At 34.8% G+C, this 26,176-nt stretch overlaps 1 pseudogene; it reads right to left on the reverse strand.

The window, feature by feature from the left end:
- Window positions 1-26,176, reverse strand: part of LOC105033373 (cellulose synthase-like protein G2) — a 58,407-nt pseudogene that overhangs the window by 14,020 nt on the left and 18,211 nt on the right.

Here is a 26,176-nt window from a genome sequence, read left to right on the forward strand (position 1 = left end):
GATGGCCCTGTGCAGAAGCCGGTGGTGGCCCTCTGCAGCCACCCAAGGGTAGCGGAAGCCGCCGTGACTCGATTCTTCCGATGGGGCTACCACAATGATCGAAAAAGAGAGAGAGAGGGGAGAGACCACCGGAGATGGGAGGACGGGATGGCAGAGAGGCCGTCGGAGGTCTCTGGTTGGCCACCATGGCCATCGGACAGCAGAAGCAGTGTGGGTGGAGGCACGGAAGTGGTGGGCGTCGGTCATTTTTAAAAGGAAAAGACGAACAGTGAAGCTGACACTTGGTTTGCCGGCTTCATTGTTTTAGGATTTTTTTTTTAAAAGTTTAAAAATAGTGAAGTTGGCACTCGATTTGTCGGCTTCACTATTTCAAACTTTTTTAAAAAAACTCAGAAACAGTGAAGCCAACAATGAAAGCTGGTAAATCCATTGCTGGCTTCACTGTTATCAAGATTTTTTAAAAAAACCCATGAAACAGGGGCGATCGCTCCTATTTCACGTCGTAGAGCTGCAGGTGGTGTTTACGCCGTCCGACGTTCACGGCGGCTAGATGGAGGCCTTTCGACGACCCTCCCTCCCTCTTTCTCTTTCTCTCTCTTTCTCTTCCTCTCTTTTCCTTTCTCTTTTTCTCCTCCGATCCTTCCTCTGTTGGTTTGCGCCAGTTCAATCCAGAATGAAACCGTACCGGACCGTGCCATCGACCGATCGGAACGGCCACCGGTACTAGTTTTCAAAACCTTGCATGCAATAGTAGACTCCTTACATGCCTTGAGGAGTTTAGACATGGAGGTGAAGGCATTGATCTCTAATGGGCGCTTGGGAGGATGCTCCATCTTCAAGGGTACTAGGATGATCTTCACGCCATTCTTCATAAAGATACAAGAATTCTTGAAGCCGTCATGAATAGCTTTGCAATCATACTGCCAATAAGAATAACATTGCACTACACCTCGCCTTAATATCATTTTCCAATGAGGACTTGGACCAAACAATGCTTTGACATCTTTGCTTCATTGTCTTTCCTCAGCCACTATAACTTGAAGGCATAAGGATGATCTTCAGTAGGCAATTCTAACTTATCGACCATCAAAATTGCAATGACGTTCTCTCAGCCACCTCCATCTATGATGACATTGTGTACCTTGCTATGCGAGGTGCACTTAATATGGAAGATGTTATGGTATATCCAATCATCTTCATCACTATGATATCGTCAAGGGCAAGAATGGACCGCTCTCTTTGAAGGCCGAAAACACTAACTTGGCCAGGCCACTCTAAGGATACAGCACTTACATGCTCACTTGCAAACCCCGAATATCCACCAAACATAAGGAGAGAAACAATAAAGAGAAAATAATGGATGAATGATTTCTGTAATAGAATCTCCACTAATCATTATATCAAGTATCTCTAATATGATTACAAGACCCTCAATGGGGATATTTATAAGTAGTATAATATGACTTTTCATCAGGTTTTCAGTATAGTATTTCAAATCATATACTAACTTATAGAATCCTAACTATATTAGCATTCCTAATAATATTAAATATTTAAAAAAAATTCAAAAAAATCAAAACACCCTAGAATTATGTAACATCAAATTTTCCTAACACAACAAAACTCATGTTGGGTTTCTAGTCTCGTACATCTAGAACTAGCGACCTATGCAGCTGGGAACCATGACCTGTGCGGTCAGGATCTACAACACGTGCAGCAGCACATGCCCCTAGGTGCTCCAGCATCAGTTGGCCTATAAATGTCTTTCATTGTGTTTCCCTCAATCTTTTCTTCTTACTCCTCTCATTGAACATCTTCATATAATGTGGCCCCATATGATTCTGTTCATTAAACTCTTGTCATATTTTCTTCTAGAAAATTTTGGCTGAAATAAAAAAGTGTATGATAATCATAGCCGATAAAAATATATACACTCATTGCAAGTAGGGAACTTCAGAACCTTAAGTGAAGAGAAAGCAAGGCCATATGTCTAATATGGCTCTTCCGTTCTAGTCAAAACATTTAAGAATTAAAGTATAATCTTCACAATTAACCTTGTAAATATTTTATTGGACTTGAATGCCTCCACATGATTGATTATCATGATAAATTTATAGGCATACTTCTTGAATTCATTCATGTTTAAAGATTTGCAGGACAGGATGCAAGAGTCTTAGGAGGAGAAGTAGAAGTACAAGGTGTCACCATACTGAGAGGCCTTTGAGGTGAACTTCTAACTTCATAAATATGCTTAAGCGGCCCCTTTCCTTTAAACTAGTCTTATGGTTGCGAGGAACGAACAACTTCAGATGATAGTGATTGCTTATATCTAGGAGTTCTAAAAGCCATGATTTGTGATAGCATGGCTTGAAGCTGTCCAAAGCGATCTCAAATTTGTTTCCTTTTCTTTGAACTGATTATTTAGATCTTTAAGCTGATCAATTGCTACTTTTAAACATTCACCAACCCATCCTACTATTCTAGCCAAGAGTTCTTCATATTGATGTGATAACTCTTCATAATATGAATGAAGTTCATCATGCTTTTTGTTGTCTCAGATCATGATTTCAAGATGGAGATGTCTTCTTGAAGAAGAGAGGATAGCATAAAAGATAAAAGATCAATCTGATGTTCTAATGCTGACACCAAAAATAGCAGGGACTAATCAAAAGATGAGAAAGAGATAGTAATAGAGAAGAAACAAGTAACCAAAGGGAGAGCAGGATCCACCACTAAATTTAGATAGAATAACACAAATGGTACAAATTTGCACTTCACTAGATTTCTATATCCAGTACATATATATATATATATATATAGATAGAGAGAGAGAGAGACAGAGAGAAACAAGATGACCTTTCATATCACAATATATTAAAGCTTACAAAATTTTAAAACAAAAAGAATAATTGCTTTCTTAAATTATAGGAGACACATGTATGAACTATAATTAATAAAGCTTAAAAATACTAAGGGATGCAATTCCATATTTATAAATACATAATTAAAGCATAATAACCACTAGGTATTAATACAATATAAGAAAAACTAAATCAATTTAAAAGAAATAAAGTTTGGGACTTAGTTAAAAATGCTCAAGAGATCATCCTATTATTGGCACAAAATAAATCTTTAAAAATAAATTGGATGAACAAGATAATGTAATTAGAAATAGGGCTAGATTAGTTGCATAAGGTTGTAATAAAGAAGCAAGACTTGATTTTGATGGAATTTTTGCACCAGTAGCTAGACTTTGAAGCTAGTAGATTATTATTAGCTTTTGTATTCTTCATGAATTTCAAACTTTTTCAAATAGATATTAAAAGTATATTTTTAAATAATTACATTATGGAGAAAGTTTACATCGAACAATCTTCTGATTTTAAAGATATGAATTTTTAGATAATATTTTCAAATTAAACAAAGCTTTGTAGAGTTTAAAACAAGCACCTTAGGCTTAGTATGAAAGATTAAGTTTTTGCTTGAAAATGATTTTAAAAGAACAAATGTTGATACTATCTTGTTTATCAAAAGAAAGTTAAATAATCTCTTAATTGTGTAAATTTATGTTGATGACATAATTCTCGGTGCCACTAATGAAATCATGTTTCAAGATTTTGCTAAGCTAATACAAAAAGAGTTCGAGAGGAGTATGATAGGAGAGTTAACCATCTTCCTTAGACTTCAAATTAAGAAAATAGAGGAGGGGATCTTTATCAACCAAAGCAAGTATACAAGAGAAATTTTGAAGATGTTTGAGATGGAGATAGCCAAAGGAATTGGTTCATTTTTTTGTGAAACTAGACTTGAATACCTCTAACGGCCTTAGATCATGAATGAATATGAAAGTTGACACTCAAGTTGTTTAAAGCTTTCGAGAATCAAAACTATTAATACCTATGCTATGTTAGCTTTCAAAATATAAGAAAAGTTAGGCCTATATAATCTCTCAATCATTTTAGGAGCTTATTATTGCAAAGGAATAGGAGATTTCAAAAAAAGTTAATACTATTTTACACAAGTTTCCAGCACAAAATTTAAATGGCAACTTTTGCATGCTTCGGATATTTTTAACTAATAGTTCTATATGCAAAATTGGTGGTAATCTAAGGTGGTGATTGGAATGCATCCTTCAATTCAAGCACAGAAAAGGTTTCAAGGTTAATCACCATAACCTTTTAATCTGTTAAAGATAGTTGGAAATCTGAAGGTGGGACCACATAAATAATTTTAGCTTTTTTACTGTGGAGAAATATGATTGGAGAGAGCAAACAACTCTATGATAATTTTTGTTCCCCAAAAATAATACATTTAGTAAATTGAATATTATATGCTTATATATCTTTCAAACATCTTTTCAAGAATATAGATAAAGTGTGATCTTATAAATAATTTCTGAACTTTTTATATGGAGAAATAGAATTTGAGAGAGCAAATTACTCTATGGTGATTTTGTTGTCCAGAAAAAAAAATAGGTCAAAATTATATACTAAATAATCTTTTAAATGTTCTTATATATGAAAATTATTTAGACTTGTCAGAGTGCTTTTTTAGTTGAAAGAAAAGTGAGTTTTTGAAGAATAGCCAATGCATAGAAGTATTATTTGAGTGTCAAGAAATGAAGAAAGAAAGTCTCCCCTAGGTTGGACTTTGCTTATCATATCATTGATCATGAATAGTATGCTTGACATGTTTAGAGTTGACATGTGGAATATATTTTCTTCTAATTGTTGTTTCTGCAATAAATTAATCAGTTGGAATAGATGTAGGTTTAAATATATAAAATAGGGTTCTAGTTTTCTTTTAATTATGGATGTCCTTTGTTCTTCAGTGAAGAGGACAACAAATAAATACGATATAGAAACATAAGGCGGACAAATAAGGAGTTTGCACAATATCAAATTCAAAGGTGAACAACCCAATATGGAAATTCAAGTCATTGGATATAACCTACATGGTTTGAAATTTCAAAAAGACAAAAATGATCATATGTTTTGGAGGACTCTTACTTTCATAGTATAATAAGAAATTAATGTCCGATAGCGTGGTATGATATTTAAATTTTGGAATGTTTTGATCAGTAGATAAGGAATCTTCAGAACATATGATTTTCGTGGGCACTCTAGACCTTATGAATAATGCCCAATGTCCAGATTTCCTCTTTGCAACCTCCAGCTTTTATTTTAAGCTACAAGTAAGCCCTCCATTTTCTACCATTTTTTCGTTATGGCTCTGTCGTATCCACCTGCCCCCATATACATATGTAGTGGAAGAATTAAAAAAATGATTATTATTTATCTAAAATAGCTAGGATAATTTGTTATTTTGCATAAGTTGTTGAAATGCAAATCTGGTTCAAGTAAGATAGAGACATTTCTTTTTCCATCTTGCTTTAATTGAATCTTAATTAAACAATTAAAAGGACAAGAGGATGTTTCATCGAGAATCAAATTTAGGGTCTCATAGAAAGTCATCACTAGGATTTTGTTTTTTGAGAGTAAAAACTTTGCTATAGAAAAGTGTTGCCTTTATTTAACATATAATTACAAGATTTCTTCTCAACCATATTCAAAGTATGTCTCTTAAATTGAAGATGTTGTATCCATTATAAATGTAAAAATCATATTGAATATAAATAGTAAAGAGAAAATTTGGGCCAAAATTAGCTTGATAATTAGACAATGTCATTTACATCTACTTGATATTTAAGAATATCCTAAAGTTCCTTCAAAAAGAGGAGTTATACTTACATTAAAATTGATTGTACGAAGTGAGCCTTTCTACCATTTCCAGGCAACAAATGTGTGAGGACTTGTATAGGCATGCATTTAGTACTATATCGACTATGCATTGGATAGATATAGGATAATTATATAAGGCCAAGGAACCCAAATAATATCTTCTAGAGAGGCTCTATATTGATGTGTATTTAAGCCCATATCAACTATACAATGGAGAGATGTTGGGCACTTATATAGGACTAAGGAAGCCAAATAATATCTTCTAAGTAGCTTTTTTAAATGATGTCCTAGATTGTGATATATGGTATCAGAATGAACCCAACCTATAGCCTATGTAGACTATGGAACTATAGCATAGGACCCTTGGGACTGACCATGGGCCAATCATGGTGCTTGTGATTAAATTTGAATGGATTTGGATCCTTAGCCTTACAACAATGTTAGGGCTTAAACTGGAGCAGTACGTGAGGATCCATGTATGTATCTATTTAGTTCCACATCGACTACGTATTAGATAGATCTTAGGTACTTATATAGAGGTGAGGAAACCGAATAATACCTCCCAACTAGCCTTACTGAGTAAGGTCTCACAACTGCTATGCAATAAGGAGATCTTGGGTACATATATAGGATCAAAGAACCCAAATAATACCCTCTGGCTAGCGTTTTAAGGTGAGGTCCTAGATTGTGACAAATGATATCAAAGTAAACTAGCCATGGCCTATATAGAGACACTATAGCATAGGCCCAATAAGACTGACCACAGCCCAATTATGGTGCTTTTGATTAAATTTGAATAGATTTAGATCTTTAGCCTAATGAGGATACTGGGACTTAAATAGGAGTATGTAAGCATTTGTATGGATGTATATTTAATCCCATATTGACTATGCAATAGGGAGATCTTGGATATATATACAGGAATAAGGAGCCTAAATAATACTTTCTGGCTAGCATATCTGGATAATGTTCTATATCGTGAAAAATGGTATCAGAGTGTATCTGGTCTATGGCCTATGTGGACTAGGAAACTCTAAAGCACAGGCCCATTAGGATGGACCACAGGCCATGATTAGATTGGAATAGATTTAGACCCTTAGTCTGGCAAAGTTACTAGGGCTTAAATGGGCGGAGTATGTGAGGACCCATGCAGGCATATATTTAGTCTCACATCAGCTATGCATTGGATAGATCTTGGGTGTTTATACAGGGCCAAGGAATATGAATAATACATTATGGTGCCATGACTCTAAATTCACACTTTATCAAATCCTAAGTCATGACCAGCATAATGAACACTAAAGTATTCTTGAAATTTAACATCATCAAACAAAACCATATGATCAAAACATGTGTAACTATGGATATATTATAACCTATAGTAGTTAGACAACTGTCCACTTACAAACTTGACATCCTTTGGTACATACCACTATTATAACATTCAAAAGACGGGCACCTGGACAAAAGCTAAGATATTGTCAAATTCCTCTAACCACTGAAAATCCAAAGGCAACATTAAAATATAGAGTCTACCTCTTCAAAGAGATCCACTAATGCTTTTACTCATCACTTTGAAATATTGTATGAAAGAAAAAGTTAGCTATATATATCGACAAATAAGCTTCTTTGATCAAGAAATTTAGGTTTCCATGATAAACACATAACTCTACATTATAACACATTAACTAAATTATTACCAAAAATCTAAATGTGGGATCATTGAATTAAAATCAAAGGTTCCAATGTAAACAATATCATTGTGACAAGAATGAAAACACATGATTGTTTTGGAAGAGTTTGGATAATTTGTTGAATCAATTCAATAATGAATATTTTAGAAATTAAAACCCTTAGACAGAAAATGATCAAAACATGATACCTAAAAATTTGTTGTTTCACATTGTTTCATAATTTCTTATAAAATTTTCTTGTAACCATAAGACAACTTATATGCTTATTGCCATTGAAAGCGAGGCCACTTATATCCTAACTGATATTTCAGATGAAGCTACTCATTGTCCATGTTGCTAATGCGAATGGTCATGACACTTATACTTTTGGATACATTCTTACGACTTGAACAAGGGTGCACATATACAACATATCTAGCGGTTCCTTCTTGATGACTTGGGCGAGGCTACTTATATACCAATTATCTTAAAGTCCTCTTGTATTCTTCAATTAGAATATCCATTTACTTAATTAAAATTATTTTTGTAAATATCAAATAGAGTGTTTATTAGAAAGCTTCAACAAATTAGATATATGCAAAATTGTTTCTCTTGAGAACATATTCCCAGGTCAAATATGAGTTCTAGAATATGGAATGGAAGATTAATACAGATTTCATAATTTAATATGGAAATTATACATGAATTCAAGGTATCACAGGACCATAGAACAAGTCATGTTTAGAAAATGTGGAACAACTCTAAATAAAAAGTCAGCTTTAAGTAAAGATTAAATTATAGGAAACCCTAACTTTCAAAAGCTCACTAAGGGTTTAGCATATTAAAATAGTAAGGTATCTGAAAAAAATTGATGAAGTGTTTTCTCTCGAAATTCTAATGCAACAAAATATTTTGACATTAGGATTTCTAGGAATTTTTAGACTTGAAATAAAATCTAACTGGTTTTCAAGAGTTATAAAGAATTGTATAAATGAATCCCTGGATTTCATAATGAATTTGAGCTTTAGAAAATAACATCTAAACCTGAATAAATTTTCCAACTCAAAAACATAAAGCAATGTTAATTTCAAAATCATCAAACAATTTCTTATGGAAGAACCAAGTACGTGGCTTGAAGTTGATTGCATAACCCAAAACTTATGAAACTTAAATTCAATAAGCATGTAGATGCTACTTATAGTATATTGCATATGAAATCATTAATCCTTATCCAAGCTTTCCATCACTATCATCATTATCATCTGCCTTTTTTCCCCTACATAAGAATATTTGGTTTGGTCAGCTAGTAGATAGGTTTTTTTTTAATTTTTTTTATTTGTTTTTAGAGGACAGTAGGTATGGAAGTTGAACACATGTCTCAGCAAGTAGAAAATAAACCAAGAAGACACGGAATAGAAAGGCTTAAATGTCCCCATTTTAGTTTTATTTCAATTTCTATTTCTATTTACTTAAGATATTATATATAAATAAAAAACATCCCCTTTTTGACATCAATAAAAATACTCAAGCATTCCAATCCTTCGGAAATAAAATGTTGATTCCCCATCGTTAGTACAAAATCTAAATTTTTGTTTTCTGATCAAAATAGAATCTTTAAAATGCTCCTATATATATTTCTAAAATGTTAAGATCTCATAAATTTGTTTATACCAAAATATTTCTAAAATACAAATTTTCAATAGCAAAATCATATATTATGCCCTCCAATAGAATGTCTTCTAAAATGATGCTTGATAACACGTAGCACTTCAATAGACAAATACATTTTGAAGGTTATGCATACATATATACATATATGTGTTTTTCTAGTCATAGGTAGGTCTTTTCAAATGACTCAAATTAATCTTTACTAGGTTGATTTACTGTATTTTTCATCAAATCTAATTATTTTAAAACTTGAAGCATTAAGAATGGATATCATATGCCAGAAAAGAAGTTCTTTTCAGTTACGTGTTGCAATTGAGATTTGTATGGTATATATTTTATTTCCATACCCTCCTATAGATAAAAATTCTTGTAGTTAAATTCCTATTGGACTTGTTTAATGGTTTGGTAGATTTTAATGAGACTCGTCTAAATGTTTTTAGAGGAATTGTTGAAAAATTAAAGCTATCAAGAGAGTTTTTTAAAATGTAGCTTAAGAAGTAAATTATTATTTAGATATGATTACCTAGATAATTCAAGACTAAATTAAGAGGTAACAACCAAATAACTACTTTCTCTCTTGACAGAAGTGTATGATCTTATGGAACATTACTTATACCACTACTTATAGCTATTGGTCAAAAGAACACTGAGAGCCAACATTTATGTCCACCATTGTTCATGATGCTATTGTCGTAGTGGAATTTACCTCAATACAAGAAAGCTGATCTTCAATTCCTTTGGTCACAACTTGACTAATTTTAGACTTGTCTTTTGCCTTCTCCACATTTTCCTTAAAGGACTCATACAAAAGCTGCATTAATCAACATATAATTGATCATTATTAGTTATTCTTTATGCATAAATGTCTTAAAATTTATAAAGACAAATATCGTTTGTGTCCTTTAAAAAGTAGTCATGTATCAATGTAAGGGATATGAAGAGTTAAAAAGTAGTTTGTGTCCTTTAAAATAACATTTATGTCTTTCAAAATGTAATTATCTATTAATGTAAGAGACATAAAGAGTTATATAGTCTCTACATTAAGTCATATAGTACAAAATGAATAAAGAAATAAAAATAAGAGAGTTTATTTCTATGATTATAAAAGTTGATTCTACTATCTTCTCCTCTATCCCAATATCTCTTCCTCCTTTTTTTTTTTTTAATGCCCACAATTTTGACATTGGCTAGTACTAGAGCATCATTTCAATCTATTATCGCTTTATCCTATTTCTCTTACTGAAAATGCATTCCTTTCCAACATTATGGTATAGAAAAATGGAAATCATGAACTTCTTGAACATCATAAGGAATTACTTCACTTATATGAAGATGTCTTGGCCAGAAACAAAATGAAGAAATATACTATGATTCAAAAGACAAGCAAATAAGTTTAAAGGTCAAACAAGAAATTTTCAAGATTTTCTTGAGAAATCAATCCATGCTATTTCATCCCATTACACAACTAAGGTTCCTTCAGATGATAGACAATAATTAGATTGTCATTCGTTCCATGCAAATTCAATATCCACAAAAAGGAAAAGAGACAAATTAGACTTCTAATATTGCTCCTTTTGCCCCTTCAACAGCTAGTTAAGGTGTTTTAGCCATTCCTGAGGATATTTGAGGCTTAAAATTAAATGGGGGAAGACATCTAAGTGAAAGGAGGTGTATTTAAGAGAAAAACTTCAATGATTTCAGTGTGAAACATTGAATACACTTGAAAGGAACAAAAGGAAGAGTGAATGTGCATTGATTTGGAGTGAGCTACTATGAGTACATCCACAACCACCCCCACCTCTTTTACTCAAGCCTTGAAGAAGAGAAGTCAAAGCAATCAAGAGCAACTTACCTCAACTTCGCTGTGCCTCAAAGAGTTTTTAAATTTAGCTCGTAAAGGAGCTTTTGCTCATATTGTCATTCATTTTACTTGTATTTCCTTGTTTATAACAAGTTTTAAGAGAGTGGAACTTGGGAAAAGGTTGGTTCAAACCTTGAATTGGACGATATTATCGGACTAAGCCAAGGTAAGGCTTAGTTTATAGGTTTTGTTTGATTTCCTATTCAAAAACAACTAGGTTCATTGTGAGCCCATGCAAAATGATGAAACTATAATCAAGATTAAATATAGTTGAATTCTTAAGCAAGGGATCTTAGGGAGTGGATGTAAATACTGAATTTGGCATTGGGCCACTATAAAATAGTGTTTGTTTGTGATTGCCTCTTTCTCACTTGCAATTTTCTTTTCCCTGCATATCACTGCTTATGTTCATAGTTACCACTTTCACTTAATTAAGTAGAATTGGTGCATATAATTGCTTTGTGTTTTTAAGAACCCAAGTCATCCCCCCTCTTAGGTTGCATATCTTGATAACAAGTTGTATTAGTGCAAGCACCAATGAGCATTTGGTATCATTGATTAGCACATGCTAGCATGGATTTGATTTCAAAATTAGTTAGATAAGACTTAATAACCGATTTATCTTAAATTAATTTTGATAAAGATAAAATTTGTGATGCATGCCAAATAAGAAAATAAATTAGGATTTTGAGAGCGAGACAAGACACCTCCGGACCATAGTATAGGGCGACATCAAGGCTTTCACTGTAGAGGCTAAGTAGATCACCAAGCATATGCATGATATGCTGACTCAGGTCAAATATGAGTATGCACATTTGACAATCTCTCACCATGTTTGCTACTACACTCATCGACATCATTGGAAAAGTTGTTTGGGAGCTTGGGGTGACCAGACCTTCATAGCTTCCTTCAGCCCAGCTTGGACCTTCTTCCTCCCACCTCAGTGCTAGGAGACTTGGTCCTCACCATGGCTCATCCTTCTCATCACAGCAGTCATGTAGGGTTATCCCTTAGTATCCTAGGTTTTTGATCCCTAGATATATCATTTTGTATAGATTTTACTATATTGATTAGATTGACTATAGTGCATGATTAAGCATTTAGTTTCACTACATTCTGTACATTTTCACTTTTGTGTTAATGAATTTATCTTATTATTTAGTTATTCTTATTATGCTTACTTCTCATGCTTAGTATGTTTTTGCATTCTCCTATATATTGTGCTTTGTTTCTGATAATGACAAGAAGGAGGAGAATAAGTTAATTATGGAAGAATAAGCAAGGAGAATAAGTATGGAAGAAAAGCTAATCAAAGTACAATAGGTAAACAACAAAAGAATAATATTTATTGGAACTTAATGGGATCAAATGTTTATCACCCAAAAGAATCAAGTTTATTGTGGAATATGTTGCTATCAAGTAAAAGACTCAAATTGATTGAAATATTATAATGGAATCAGGCAGAAAGATAAATGAAATTGCATGAATTGTGTTCATTTATTTTAAGCACACATTGCCTTATTGCTTGATTCTCAAAAGTTTTATCATCATTAGAAAAGGAAAGATTGTTGACCCATGTTTAGATTTTGATGATACAAAACACTTAAGTACAAAGATGCTAATCATGTGTTTAAGAATGGTCATAGGACTTCTAAACAAGCTTAAAATTTTCAATTAAATTAATGAAGGAACTCACTCAAATCATTGAAGTCAAAAAGGATTTAAAAAAAAAATTAATAAATTTAAACTTAGAGGAGTCGACCCCAGATAGTCTAGAGCTAATCCTTGAACACCCATAGTATTAAACAAAAGACCCTTATTGCAGGAGGTTCCAAGAGTCAACCCAACACTTGAAACAGACCAGCACATTCCATGAGTCAACCCTAGGATTGGATGAGTCGACCCATCCACAAGATAAAGCATCAAAAATTAGCCCTCCTAAGATTCAACAGTAGAGCCTCATGAGCGAACCCTGGTCAACCATGAGTCAACTCCGACTTCAGATGAATCCACAACAATCCTAGAAAGAAGACAAAAAAGCATGAAAAAATAGCCCCTTTGAGAGTCGACCCTAGTGCTTTAAGAGTCGACCCATACCAAACATGAATCGACTCCAAAATAGTCTCAGACAAAAGATGAAGGACACTCAAAAATGCAGACTTCTAGATTTGATCCGAAGAGAAGAGGAGTCAGCCCTAAAGATGATGAGTGGATCCTTGAAGAAGTAGAGTTGATCCTTGTTGATCCAATTTTGATAAATACAAAATATTTGAATATAAATTTTGATACTAATAGGTTGTTGAAGTGCATATTAAGAATATTTCAGAAACCTAGGATCACTCTTAAGTAGATTCATGAGAATGCCAAATAAGAGAGCAAAAAAAAGCAGATTTTGGAAGCCACACCATGTGAAACTAAATTGATAAAGTCAAGCACTAACTCCAAACTTCAAAGAGTTGACTCTAACATGCAACATTCAAGTAGCATAGTCTGCAAGTCGACCTCTATGAAGTATAAGTCAACTCTCTCAAGCAAGATAGAGAGTTGAATTTTTCAGTTTGGAGATTGAGTCAACCCCAGACCAACCACAAGTCAACCCTCAATAGCCGAGCTGATTCTCTCAAAAAAGACAAAAAGTCAAAACTTTCAGACAGGATCTCAGGTCAATCCTAACTTATCTCGAGTCGACTATAAGTTAGCTGATGCGTAGTCGTTGATAGCACCAAAAATAACTCTACTCACTACGTAGGTAGGATGAGTCGAGATCATATCCTCAGGGACCTTGGGCTAAGTTGAGATTACAAAATAAAAGAAAGAAGTATTCTTTTGATTTAGAAAATAAATTATCTTAAAATTGATGTAATTAGAAAATAAAGAGCTCGGGAGTTTTGAATTAATTTTGCACTAGTAAAGTTGTATCTCTTTTATTAATTAAATAGATACGATTAATCTTAGGAAAAATATCTATCTTTCTTCGGCAGACCCCGTACCCGTAGATCACGGCGCGTCTCTGAAAAGTACTAGGTAAATAACTCTTCTTTCCTTGGCACGTCCCGTACCCATAGATCACGGTGCGTCTCCAGAAAGTAAAAGTTGTTCCTAATATTAATCTAACAGGAAAGCATAAATAAAAGCATATGAAAGAGAGCAAATAAAGAACTCATGATGATTTAAATAAAAAGTATAATCTTTATTGCATATAAAAAAATACAAGAAAGTTTAGAACAATAAACCCACTCTGTGTCATTACAAAATTTCTTCTCCACTTTCGAGACTGCTAGCCTAGCTGCTCATGGAGTAGTCTCTTTCTCTTCCTCTATGCAAGGCTTTAGAAGAATTTCTGGGCTCCCCCTCAAATGGGAGTACAAAAGCCTTTTTATAGGTGTTAGGAGGGAGGAGTTTTATATAATTTTTCAATGTGGGACTAAAGAAAATACTAAGGACTAAAAGATAGATGGATGAGATGGAAAGATCACAAGCAGATAAAAAAAATACAAATTCTTCCTCTTGAAGTATTTTCAAGTATTAAATTTTTTTTTTTTATTTTAAGATCCCTCTGTTCGCCACTGTGTCCGCCTTGCCAAACTCCCCACGTGCCTGCCTTGCCGCACCCGATGTCGCGATGTCGTGCCCGCTGCCGCGATGCCGCGCCCACGCGCCCTTCTGCGTGCTCCTTCCGCGTGAACCCATTAACTGTTTATACTCCTTTACAAAAAGAAACTTTTATTTCTTTAAAATGATGTCTATATCTTTTTTGGATTTCTTGCATAGTATCTTCATTTTCTATAATACCGTATGCATCCTTCTTTTATTTAAATTTTATTTTAAGTCCAATTTTTTTCAAACTTGAGTCTTTTTGATCTACGAATCGGACTTTTTGTATCGGCGATCATCTTTCCTATAAAACATAAAAAGAAGCATCAAATTTTTAATAAATAAAATAAATTAAATATAATTTTTTACTTTAAATGACTTAAATTAAGTGTTTATCACACCCTCCAACTTGAATTTTGCTCGTCCTTGAGTAAAATAGATATATCAGCATTGTGTACCGACTCGGTCTTGAATAAAAAGTTAGGTTAGGCATTCCAAAAGATAGATGATACCTGGTCAGACCATTAAGAGATACTTCATTAGATTATCAATTTGACCCAATTAGTGGCTGAATATTAACTAAAGAAATTTTAAGAGCTTTTCTTTCACCAACTCCCCACTTTACTCTTTAAATCCTCTAACTTAATATGAGAGAGGTTTATTATCTTCTTGAAATTTAGTCCCCTTATTATCCACTATTTTTTTTTTTTAATATTGCCCACCTTTTTACGCGAACCACAATGCTTACTTAGGCGAAGGAGCCCGGTTACTCAGTAGAAAACTAATATTTTTTTTTAAAATAAATTTTAAGGAAAATTTTTGCATACCTCGACCTTTCCACCCAATCTCTCATGAAGCAGATTTTTTATTGAGATCAGTAAGAAGAGGGTTGTAGAATCACTTCTAAAATTTGGTCTAGTCTAAACCCTATCATTCATTGAGTTTTTTTAATAATTTATTCCTCAGTATTTCTAAAATTATCTTGACTATTAATCATTCATTGATTAAGATGCCTAATTGACTCTTAATTAAAATAAAATTCGGATATACAAAACTAATTATTTCTGACCATACTCGAAGATTTGATTAATTTCCTTCTCCCCCCAACTTAATCTACATTGTCCTCAATGGAGTAGGAAAGCAAAGAAAATAAAAGGAGAGAGTGCACCTGGGATAATTTTACTTCGGAAGTTGAAGATAGCTTCATTGATTAATAGGCTCTTATTCTAAATTCCTGCAGCTGCAGTAAAGTAAAAATATAAAATCGTTGGGTTGCCTCCCAACAAGCGCTAAGTTTTACGTCTTCAGCCAGACGTCAAATTTATTATTCATTATAAAGTGGATCACACAGGTAGATGGTGTCGATTCGTTCTTTATGTGCAATTTCATCTACATATGGCTTCGGACGTTGGCCGTTTACCTTAAATATATTGCCATTCCGGGGGTCATGAATTTCAATTGCTCCATGTGAGAATATTTGTGTGACCATGAAAGGTCCATCCCATCGAGATCGAAGTTTACCGAGAAAAAGGCGTAACTTGGAATTGAAAAGCCATACCTTTTGATTTAGCTCAAATAATTTTCTAGAGATATATTTATCATGAAATACTTTGTTCAAGCCTTGTAAATTTGTGAACTCTCTATGCATCGTTGTGAAGTTCTTCCAGTTCATTGATTGCAACCTTCAATTAGAACCTGCATTCTTCATGTTAAAATTAAACTTCGTATGGCCCAGAGTGCATGATGTTCTAATTCAACCGGCAGATGGCAAGCTTTGCCATAAACTATCAGTAGGGTGACATACCCGATAGGGGTTTTAAAGCTATACGGTAAGCCCATAATGCATCATCTAAGCGAAGAGACCAATCCTTTCTATCGGGCCTAACCGTCTTTCTAGATATATTTAATCTCTTTATTTACACCTCTACCTGACCATTAGTTTGAGGGTGATATGGTGTGGCCACTTTATGTGTAATATTATATTTTTTATAAGTGCTTTCAAATGTTTATTCGTAAAATGAAGTCCCCATCATAATGATCACCCTTGGAAAGCCAAATCGACTAATGATGTTTCGTTGGATATAAACTAGTTACAACTTTTATTATCATTAGTCCGTGTAGCTATTGCCTCTACCCATTTTGACACGTAATCAACTGCCACCAGAATATAATTCAAATTCCAAACGAGGCTGAAAAGGTCCCATGAAATCAATCCCCCAAACATCGAAGATTCTACTACTAAATGGGGGTCAGCGCATCATATCCTTCTTGGATAAATTTTTGTTTGCTGACATTGTAGACAACTTCGGCCAAATTCATGTGCCATCTTGAAAAGTGTTGGCCAATAAAATCCCCTCTGCAGCACTTTTGCTGTAGTTTTTCTTCCATTAAAATGGTCCCCCCAATACCGAAGAATGGCAAAAAGTGAGAATGCTTTAGAATTCACTTCGGGACACAACGGTGAATAATTGGTCAGACAGTATTTGAATAGTTCAGGTTCCTCCAGAAATAATGTTTATTTGCAAGAAAAATCGATTATTTCTTGTTTTGTCCCGTGAAAGGTACTTATCTGTTGACAAGTAATTGACAATATGGGCAAACCATGGAGGACGGCTTAGAGAAGATTGCCAAAAGTTGTTCGTCAGAAAATTTTTCTTTGACCTCATCTATGCCTATTGGTGTCAACTAAGATCCTGGAGATGTGATCAACTACCCATTCTCGAACCCTTCTTATCTCGGATTTCTAGATCAATTCTTGTAAAGAAGGATCCATCTGATCAAACCCGGTTTAGTATCTTTCTTTGAGAGAAGATATTTCAGAGCTGCATGATCAGAGTAAACTAGAACCTTAGACCCTAACAGATATGAGCAAAATTTTTTCAAGGACGAACACTACTGCTAGTAGCTCTTTTTTTGTTGTTAGTGTAATTTAATTGGACATCGAAAGAGTCTTGCTAGCATAATAGATCACATGTGGCTTCCTTATTGATTTTTTGGCCTAAGATGGCACCCTATTGCAAAGTCAGAGGCATCACACATATCTCAAATGGAATGGACCAGTCAGGGGTTTTTATTAGGGTGCTGTTGTCAGGGCTGTTCGTAATGTGTTGAATGCTTTCAAACAGTCTTCGTCAAAGACAAATGGTGTTCCTTGGCCAACAGATTGCACAAGGGTCTTGAAATCTTGCTAAGTCTTTGATGAAGCGTCTATAAAATCCGGCATGACCTAAGAAGGATCATATTTGTCGGACCGAAGTAGGGGGTGGGAGTTTTTGAAATGACCTCAACTTTGGCTTTATCTACCTCGATCCCTCTTTCAGAAATAATATGTCCTAATACATTCCTTTCCGCACCATGAAATGGCTCTTTTCCCAACTAGGATAGATTTGATCTTCATACACCGTTTAAGAACTTTGAAAAGATTATGGAGACAATCCTCAAAGGTGGTTCCAAACAAGAAAAATCATCCATAAAAACTTCAAGACATTTGTCCACCATATCCGAAAAAATGGCCAGTATGCACCGTTGAAATGTAGTGGGTGCATTGCAGAGCCCGAATGGCATACGCCGAAAAGCGAAGGTGCCATAGGGGTAGGTGAAGGTAGTCTTTTCTTGATCATCTGAAAATACAGGTACTTGATTGTACCTGAATAACCATCAAGAAAATAGAAGAAACTTTGTCCTGCTAACCGTTCTAAGATTTGGTCGATGAAGGGCAATGAAAAATGTCCTTCCTAGTAACGGCATTTAGTTTTCTATAATCTATGCATACTCGCCATCCAGATGATATGCGAGTGGGGAGCAGTTCACCTTCTTCGTTCTTAACACAGTAATACTGATTTCTTAGGTACTTCTTGAGTGGAACTGACCCATTTACTATCGGATATGGGGTAGATGATTCCAGCATTTAACCACTTGACCACCTCTTTCTTTACTACTTCACGCATGTTTGGGTTCAATCTCCTCTGCATATCTCGATGGGGTTTGGCATTTACCTCAAAATGAATATGGTGCATGCAAATGGAGGGGTCAATTCCTTTTAAATGACAATGGACCAACCAATAGCCTCTTTGTTTCCTTCAGAATACCAACCAATTGTGTTTCCTGATTAGGGGTCAAGTCTGATGCAATGATTGCCGGGAGGGTGTCATTGGGTCCTAGAAATACATACTTGAGCGTAGCAGGAAGGGGTTTCAATTCTAACGTAGGTGGTGATTCTAAAGATGGGACTATTGGTGTACTGGCTAATGTGGACAATGACTCATACTTGATTGTCCATGGAGGAGTGGTTTATCGTGTGGTGTATCCACAAAGTGTTAACTTCTTTCATATATCCCTCAAGTCATACACTCCAAAGTGAGCCAAGCAAGTATCTAAGGGGTCTGGTGCTAGAATTGTGGGTGTTGCATCTTCTATAATGTCTTCTAGTGTAATCTACTTCGAAGCAACTATCCATTGATGGTCCTTGGAAGCACCAAACACATTCAATCTCATTTCTTATTCCCAAACGATACTCCATGACTCCTGTTCTACAATTAATGCATGCATTTGTCGTAGCTAGGAAGGGTCGTCCCAAGATAATGAGATTTATCTTGGGTTGCCACTTAGTTCCATGTCGAGAACCAGAAAATTAACTGAAAAGTAAAACTCATCTACCTTGACCAAGACATCCTCAAGCATTCCACGTGGTTCTTAATTGATCTGTCGGCTAATTGTAGTGTGACTGATGTGGGTTTCAGTTCTCCGAATCTAGTTCATACACTGAACTAGGTAAAAGATTCACACTTGCCCTTAAGTCCAGAAGAGCTTTTTCAATGTGATAATCTCCTATAACACAGAAAATGATGGGGGCTCCTGGGTCTTTAAGTTTTGGAGGAGTGGCATGCTGGAAGACAGAACTAGCCTGTTCAGTGAGGCATACTTTCTTTGGGATTTGTAATCTAGATTTACATTTTTGGGTGTAACAATCCTTCAAAATTTGACATAAGCAGGGACCTGTTTGATTGCGTCTAGAAGGAGAAGATTAATTTGGACTTGCTTAAACAATTCCAACATCTCGTCGAGTCTTCCTCCTTCTTATCTACAGGAATAGGGGCTTTCAGGGCATCCAAAAATGGGACTTTAGGCAATAAGATGATTCCGGTGCAGTTGGTTCATTCTCTATTTTTAAGGTCCTCCTTGTTCTTGGGTGATTTGGCTTCGGTTAGAGGTTTAGGGTTGGTCTCATTGGTTTTACTAGTGTGTTCAATGACCTTCCCACTTCTCAGAGTCATGATTGATTTGGCATGTTCAGAAAAAGCTTCTGGGGTATTAGAGCTCTCATCACAAATTGCCCTCTTGGGTTGCTCTCGGTTGGCTAGGTAATTTTTCCTTCCCTCCTACTGAATGCAGTTGCTAGTTGACCTATTTGGGTCTCTAGCTTAGCAATTGATTGTGTGTGGGAGTTAAGGGTCTGAGTGTTGACTTCTAATCGTTCTAGTGCTTTCAGAATTTTTTCCTCAAAAGCTGAGCTATGACCAGTAGTAGACGGTTGAGGAGCATTTTGAAATTGATGGTATGGTCCATGCCTATATGTTGGGTCCTGATATTGAGGTCGAGGTGCGGCAGGGCCAACCACTGGTTGTGGTCTCTAGAAAAATTTGGATGGTTTCTTCAGCCGGGGTTATAAGTATTCGAATATGGATCGTTTCCTGGTCTGCGAATTGTTGGACTTGAGCTTGCTGAACCTGCTCGTGCATAAACTCAGAAATTGAGGTGCGGCTGGGCATTCATTAACAAATGGTTCGGACTTGCACACAATGCACAAACTTTTAGATTGGGTTAGGTGGAATCGGGGATTGTCCAGTATTTAGAAGACGGTCTAATTTTTGAGACAGTTCATCTACCTTACTGTGGATATCCATGACGTTTTCAATCTGATAATTTCACTTCTTTTTTGTTGAAGCATGGGTTGTTCTCTAGAGATGGCAGACATATGATGTAGGAAATTCTCACTAAGTATTTCAAAGAGCTGCCAGGCTTTATCCTCACTCTTTAGCATGAATGTCCCACCATATGATGCATCAACCATTTATCGATATTTCTCCGATAGACCATCATAAAAACTGACCAAGTTACCATTTAGGGACAGCATGGTGTGGAATTTACGAATGAGGTCCCTTAACCTTTCTCATGTCTCATGAAAAAGTTCACCCTCTAATTGGAAAAACTAGTGATGCTTTTCTAATTTGATTTATTTTTCTAATTGAAAAGTATTTCTTGAGAAATTCTCTCTGAAGATGATCCCAAGTTGAAATGGTTATAGAGTCTAAGGAGTTTAACCAATGCTTGGCTTTGTCCTTAAGTGAGAAAGGGAATAGTTTCAACCTAAGGGCATCATCAGAGAAGTTTTAGATTTTTACCGTGGAACAAATTTCAAGAAATTCATCAAGTGTTGTATGGGTCCTCGTTACTAAGTCCATAGAATGATGGCAACATTTGAATAATGCTAGACTTAATCTCATATTGGGTAGCTTCTATTGGAGGTGCTTGAATGCATGGAGAGTAGGTATACGAGGATGAAGTGAAATATTCTCTCAATGAGCATGGAGGATCAGCTCACCAGGTGCAGCCATGTTTCTAACTCGGATAGTCCTAAGAGTCTTTTCTAATTCTTCGTCTAATGGTTGCAATTCGGGTTTTAGTGATCGTCGACCTAACATGCAACTAAAAGGTCTATGTAGGATATCCTAGTCTGTTAAGGATTTTTTTTTTTTATTAAGAGGAGAAGAGAAGAGAGAAAGAGTTCTAAGAAGAGATCCTAAGAAGTTCTAAAACTAATAGAAGAATTAGTTGTGGTTAGATTTTAATTACAATCAAGTTAGCACGCAGTGGACTCTCTATCTTAAAGTTATCCTAGTTTTAGACACTCCTAATTGTAGTTAGCCTTCAAGCCCTCCAAGTCAGAGCTTGACCAACCAACTGGCTAGAAAAGTGTAAGGTCGATGAGAGTCCCTCGTTGCTTTTCTTAAACACCAATTAAATTGGTCAGGTAGCGAATGGAACCAATTAAAAACCACCTTCCTTCGGGCCCAGTCATCCCGCAAACCACTTACCTAGACACCAGCTAGCTGACCAAGTCTAACCTGATTCAACTCTCAGGGTCACTTATCCTAATGAGCTCGAATCCTTAGGGGTCAATATTTAATTAATTTTAGATTAAGGTCTAGGTTATGCAATGCAAGGGAGTGATTTGTGGGCCAAGGAAGGGTGATCAAATCTCCACCTTATCTTAGTTAATCGGTTGCGCCCTTAAAGTTAATTATGGAGATGCAATGCAAAGAAACAAGGTATCCAATCAAGTTAGAAATTTTTATATTTGAGATTACATTATTTTAGTTAAGTGTTATGAAATGTCAGTGGTTTTTTTTTTTTTAATACAACCGTGCCAAGGTCTCCGGCAACGGTACCAAAATTTGATGCGTAGTCGTTGATAGCACCAACAATAACTCTACGCACTACGTAGGTAGGATGAGTCGAGATCATATCCTCAGGGACCTTGGGCTAAGTTGAGATTGCAAAATAAAAGAAAGAAGCGTTGTTTTGATTTAAAAAATAAATTATCTTAAAATTGATGTAATTAGAAAATAAAGAGCTCGGGAGTTTTGAATTAATTTTGCACTAGTAGAGTTGTATCTCTTTTTTTAATTAAATAGATGCGATTAATCTTAGAAAAATATCTATCTTTCCTCGACACATCCCATACCCATAGATCATGGTGCATCTTCGAAAAGTACTAGGTAAACAACTCTTCTTTCCTCGGCACGCTCCGTACCTGTAGATCACGGTGCATCTTCGGAAAGTAAAAGTTGTTCCTAAATTAATCTAACAAGAAAGCATAAATAAAAGCATATGAAAGAGAGCAAATAAAGAACTCACGATGATTTAAATAAAAAGAATAATTTTATTGCATATAAAGAAATACAAGAAAGTTTAGAATAATAAACCCACTCTGTGTCGTTATAAAATTTCTTCTCCACTCCCGAGTCTGCTAGCTGCTCATGGAGTAGTCCTTTCTCTTCCTCTATGCAAGGCTCTAGAAGAATTTCTGGGCTCCCCCTCAAATGGGAGTACAAAAGCCTTTTTATAGGTGTTAGGAGGAAGGAGTTTTACATGATTTTTCGATGTGGGACTAAAGAAAATATTAAGGACTAAAAGATGGATGGATGAGATGGAAAGATCACAAGCAGATAAAGAAAATACAAATTCTTCCTCTTGAAGTATTTTCAAGTATTAAATTTTTTCTTTTTATTTTAAGATCCCTCTGTTCGCCACTGTGTCCGCCTTGCCAAACTCCCCGCGAACCTGTGCACCCACCTTGCCGCGCCCGATGCCGCGATGCCGCGCCCGCTGCCGCACCCGCGCGCCCTTCCGCGTGCTCCTTCCGCGTGAACCCATTAACTATTTATACTCCTTTACAAAGGAAACTTTTGTTTCTTTAAAATGATGTTTATATTTTTTTTGAGTTCCTTGCATAGTATCTTCATTTTCTATAATACCGTATGCATCCTTTTTTTATTTAAATTTTATTTTAAGTCCAATTTTCTTCAAACTTAAGTCTTTTTGATCTACGAATCAGACTCTTTATATCGACGATCACCTTTTCTGTAAAACATAAAAAGAAGCATCAAATTTTTAATAAATAAATAAAATAAATATAATTTTTTTACTTTAAATGACTTAAATTAAGTGTTTATCATTAGCTCGAGTCAACCCTTACTTGATCCAAGTCTACTCGACTAAGGCTAACAACTCCAATAGTGAGCTTTGTAGAAGTTCTAGAATTATGCAGAATGACTATTATCTCTAGTTTTTGGTCTCTAATAGCTAGAAACTGATTTTTAAATATTTTAAGATGGTTTAAAGGCTACTAAACACATTGAAGAACATAGATAGAGAAAGACAAAGAGAAAATCTAAAAAACATTAAGTGCACATTCAAGAGAGAGAAATAACTTTCCAACCACTAAAATCTTAAAGTCTTTAGGGGTTTACATAAGAAGAAGAGAGTTTTCACTCCAAACCTTCCTCAACAAATCTCTCATGAGCTTTAATGACTTTTAATTTTGCTCTTTAGGAACTTTTATAATTGTGCTTGAAATTATATCTCTTTTCTTTGTACATGATTTTCAATTGGGATTGAAACTTTGGAAAAGACCCATCCAAGCCTTGAATTGAAGTGAACTTGTGTAAAAGCCTATGTTGCCTAGAAAGTTAGCGAGCCAAGAGGGGGTGAATTGAATTTTTCTAAAAACTTCTAGCAAATTTAAAATCTAAGCAATTATGTGCTTTAATCAAACTAACTTGAGTATTTGTGGTAAATATCCAATGTGCAGTAGTCAAATTAAGTCAATAAATGAAAGACAAGAATGTAAAAGCAAGAAAGACAAAGCACAACACAAACACTATAAATTTATAGTAGTTTGGTGCAACCCCACATCTATGTCCGCTCCCCAAGCTCCACTTGAAAATTTCACTATAATCACTTTGATTATAGTGCGATTGTTTTATCTAGACTCACAATCAAATCTAATTGATTTTTCGGACTCACCAATCAAAATCTTACATAATTAATTTTTAGGATCATAATCAACCTAGTTGATTTTTCGGACTGACCAACTAAAATTTTATAATATCCAATTTTGGCTTTGGACGGATCCAACCCAAGTTTCTTTCATCTCAAAGAAGCTTAAAAAGAAAATCCAAGAATACAAGATATAGAAATTTGAGAATAAAAATAAAATAGAAAAATAAAACTCTTTTAGATGTAAAGAAGTGGCTGAAGGATTGCTCTTTTGAAGCTCAAATTCTCTTCCTTGATGTTTGAGAGAATGTTTTTTGATGATGGAGAAGATCACTTTCCAAATGGTTCTCTAGCCTTTTATAAGCTAGAAAGTGGCTGGAGAGTGAGATTTGACTATTAGGAGGCTTGGACTTGCTATTCAAGTGGAGAAATATCCATTGGAGAAGTATAGAAAAACTAACTGTTATAGCTTTTTCATGTCAGAAGTTGACTCAAATTCCTCAAGAGTCGACTTGACCTCTTCAGGAATTGACTCGACCTCAGGGTTCAAAAATTCTACATTATATCTTTCATGAGAGAGTTGGCTCACCATCTTCATGAGTCGACTCACCTATCCAGAGGTCAATTCAACTATTTCAAGGGCGCCAAAAATTCAATCTTCTATCTTCATTGAGAGAGTCGGCTCTTTCTTTTCATGATTTGACTCACCATCCTTGCTAGTGCGTTCCAACATGCTAGAGTCAACTCGCCACTCCTAGGAGTTGACTTTTGAATTTTTTTTGAAACTCATTTTTATTCTATTTTCTATCTATTTCAATTCAGGGGTCAGGTTCAATGCTTTGGGGGTCGACTGCTCGCACTAAGTCAAAAGCCTAAAAATTCATCTTGAACCCTTTTGACTTAGTCCCTTTGAGAGGATTTATCCCATTGGCAAATTCTTCATTTTGAGCACCTAGAAAATCCTACATCCATCTTTGAAACATATGATTAGTACTATAATTACTCAATATTTTATGATCATCAAAATCAATCATAGGATCAACAGCATAGAAGTGACTTAGAGGGTAGTTTTGGTTGATCTCCACTATAAAAATCAACTAAAATTTGATTGTGGGCCACCAAAAATATCAAATTATAATCTAGGGAAGATTATAGTAGAATTTTCAAGAGTTGTCTAAGGAGTGGATATAGGTGCTGGTTGGCAACAAACCACCATAAATTTTATTATTTGTGGGCCTTGGTAGATTTCTATATTACTTTTCCTTGCATCTTCATGTCTACTTTCATATTGCATTGCTCTCATTTGGTTATTGCCTCACTTAGTTTAAATTCTATGCACATTAGTCTTTAAATTTTAAAAATCTAATTCATCCTCCTTTTTGATTGTCTATCCAGGTAATAAGTAGTATTAGAGCTTGATATTCAATCCTCTTTTGATCTAGCAATCAAAAGTTAAAGATTAGATGACAGTCCAAATTGGAGTATCTTTTGTCAAATAGCAATCGACAAATAAACCTTTGTTTAATGATATAAATTACACATATTAGAAAGCATGCATGCATATTTTCATCGAAGCACTTGATTATATTCTTTGGAGCATCATAATCTATGGCTCGAACATACCTACAATCATGGTAGATGGCATTATCACTCCCAAATCTGAAAAGGATTGGAGTGACTTAGATAAAAAAATGATCCAGCTTAATACAAAGGTCGTGAATATTTTTTATTGTTCATTAGATATAAATAAATTTAATAAAATTTCTACTTATGTTTCGGCCAAAGAAATATGAGATAGATTAGAGGTTAGCCATAAGGGTACTCATCAAGTTAAAGACTCTAAAATTAATATGTTTATCCATAAATATGAATTATTTAAAATAGAACAAAATAAAACTATTACTGAAATATTTACTAGATTTAGTGATATTATTTATGATCTTAAAGGTTTAGATAAATCTTACACTAACAATGAGTTTGTTCACGAAATTCTCAAATCATTTTCTAAAACATGGGAGACCAAAGTTATGCAATTCAAGAGGCCAAAGACCTTAACACTTTGCCACTAGAAGAGACCC

This window comes from Elaeis guineensis, chromosome 4, assembly GCF_000442705.2.
Source record: "Elaeis guineensis isolate ETL-2024a chromosome 4, EG11, whole genome shotgun sequence".
In the NCBI taxonomy this organism is placed as follows: domain Eukaryota; kingdom Viridiplantae; phylum Streptophyta; class Magnoliopsida; order Arecales; family Arecaceae; genus Elaeis; species Elaeis guineensis.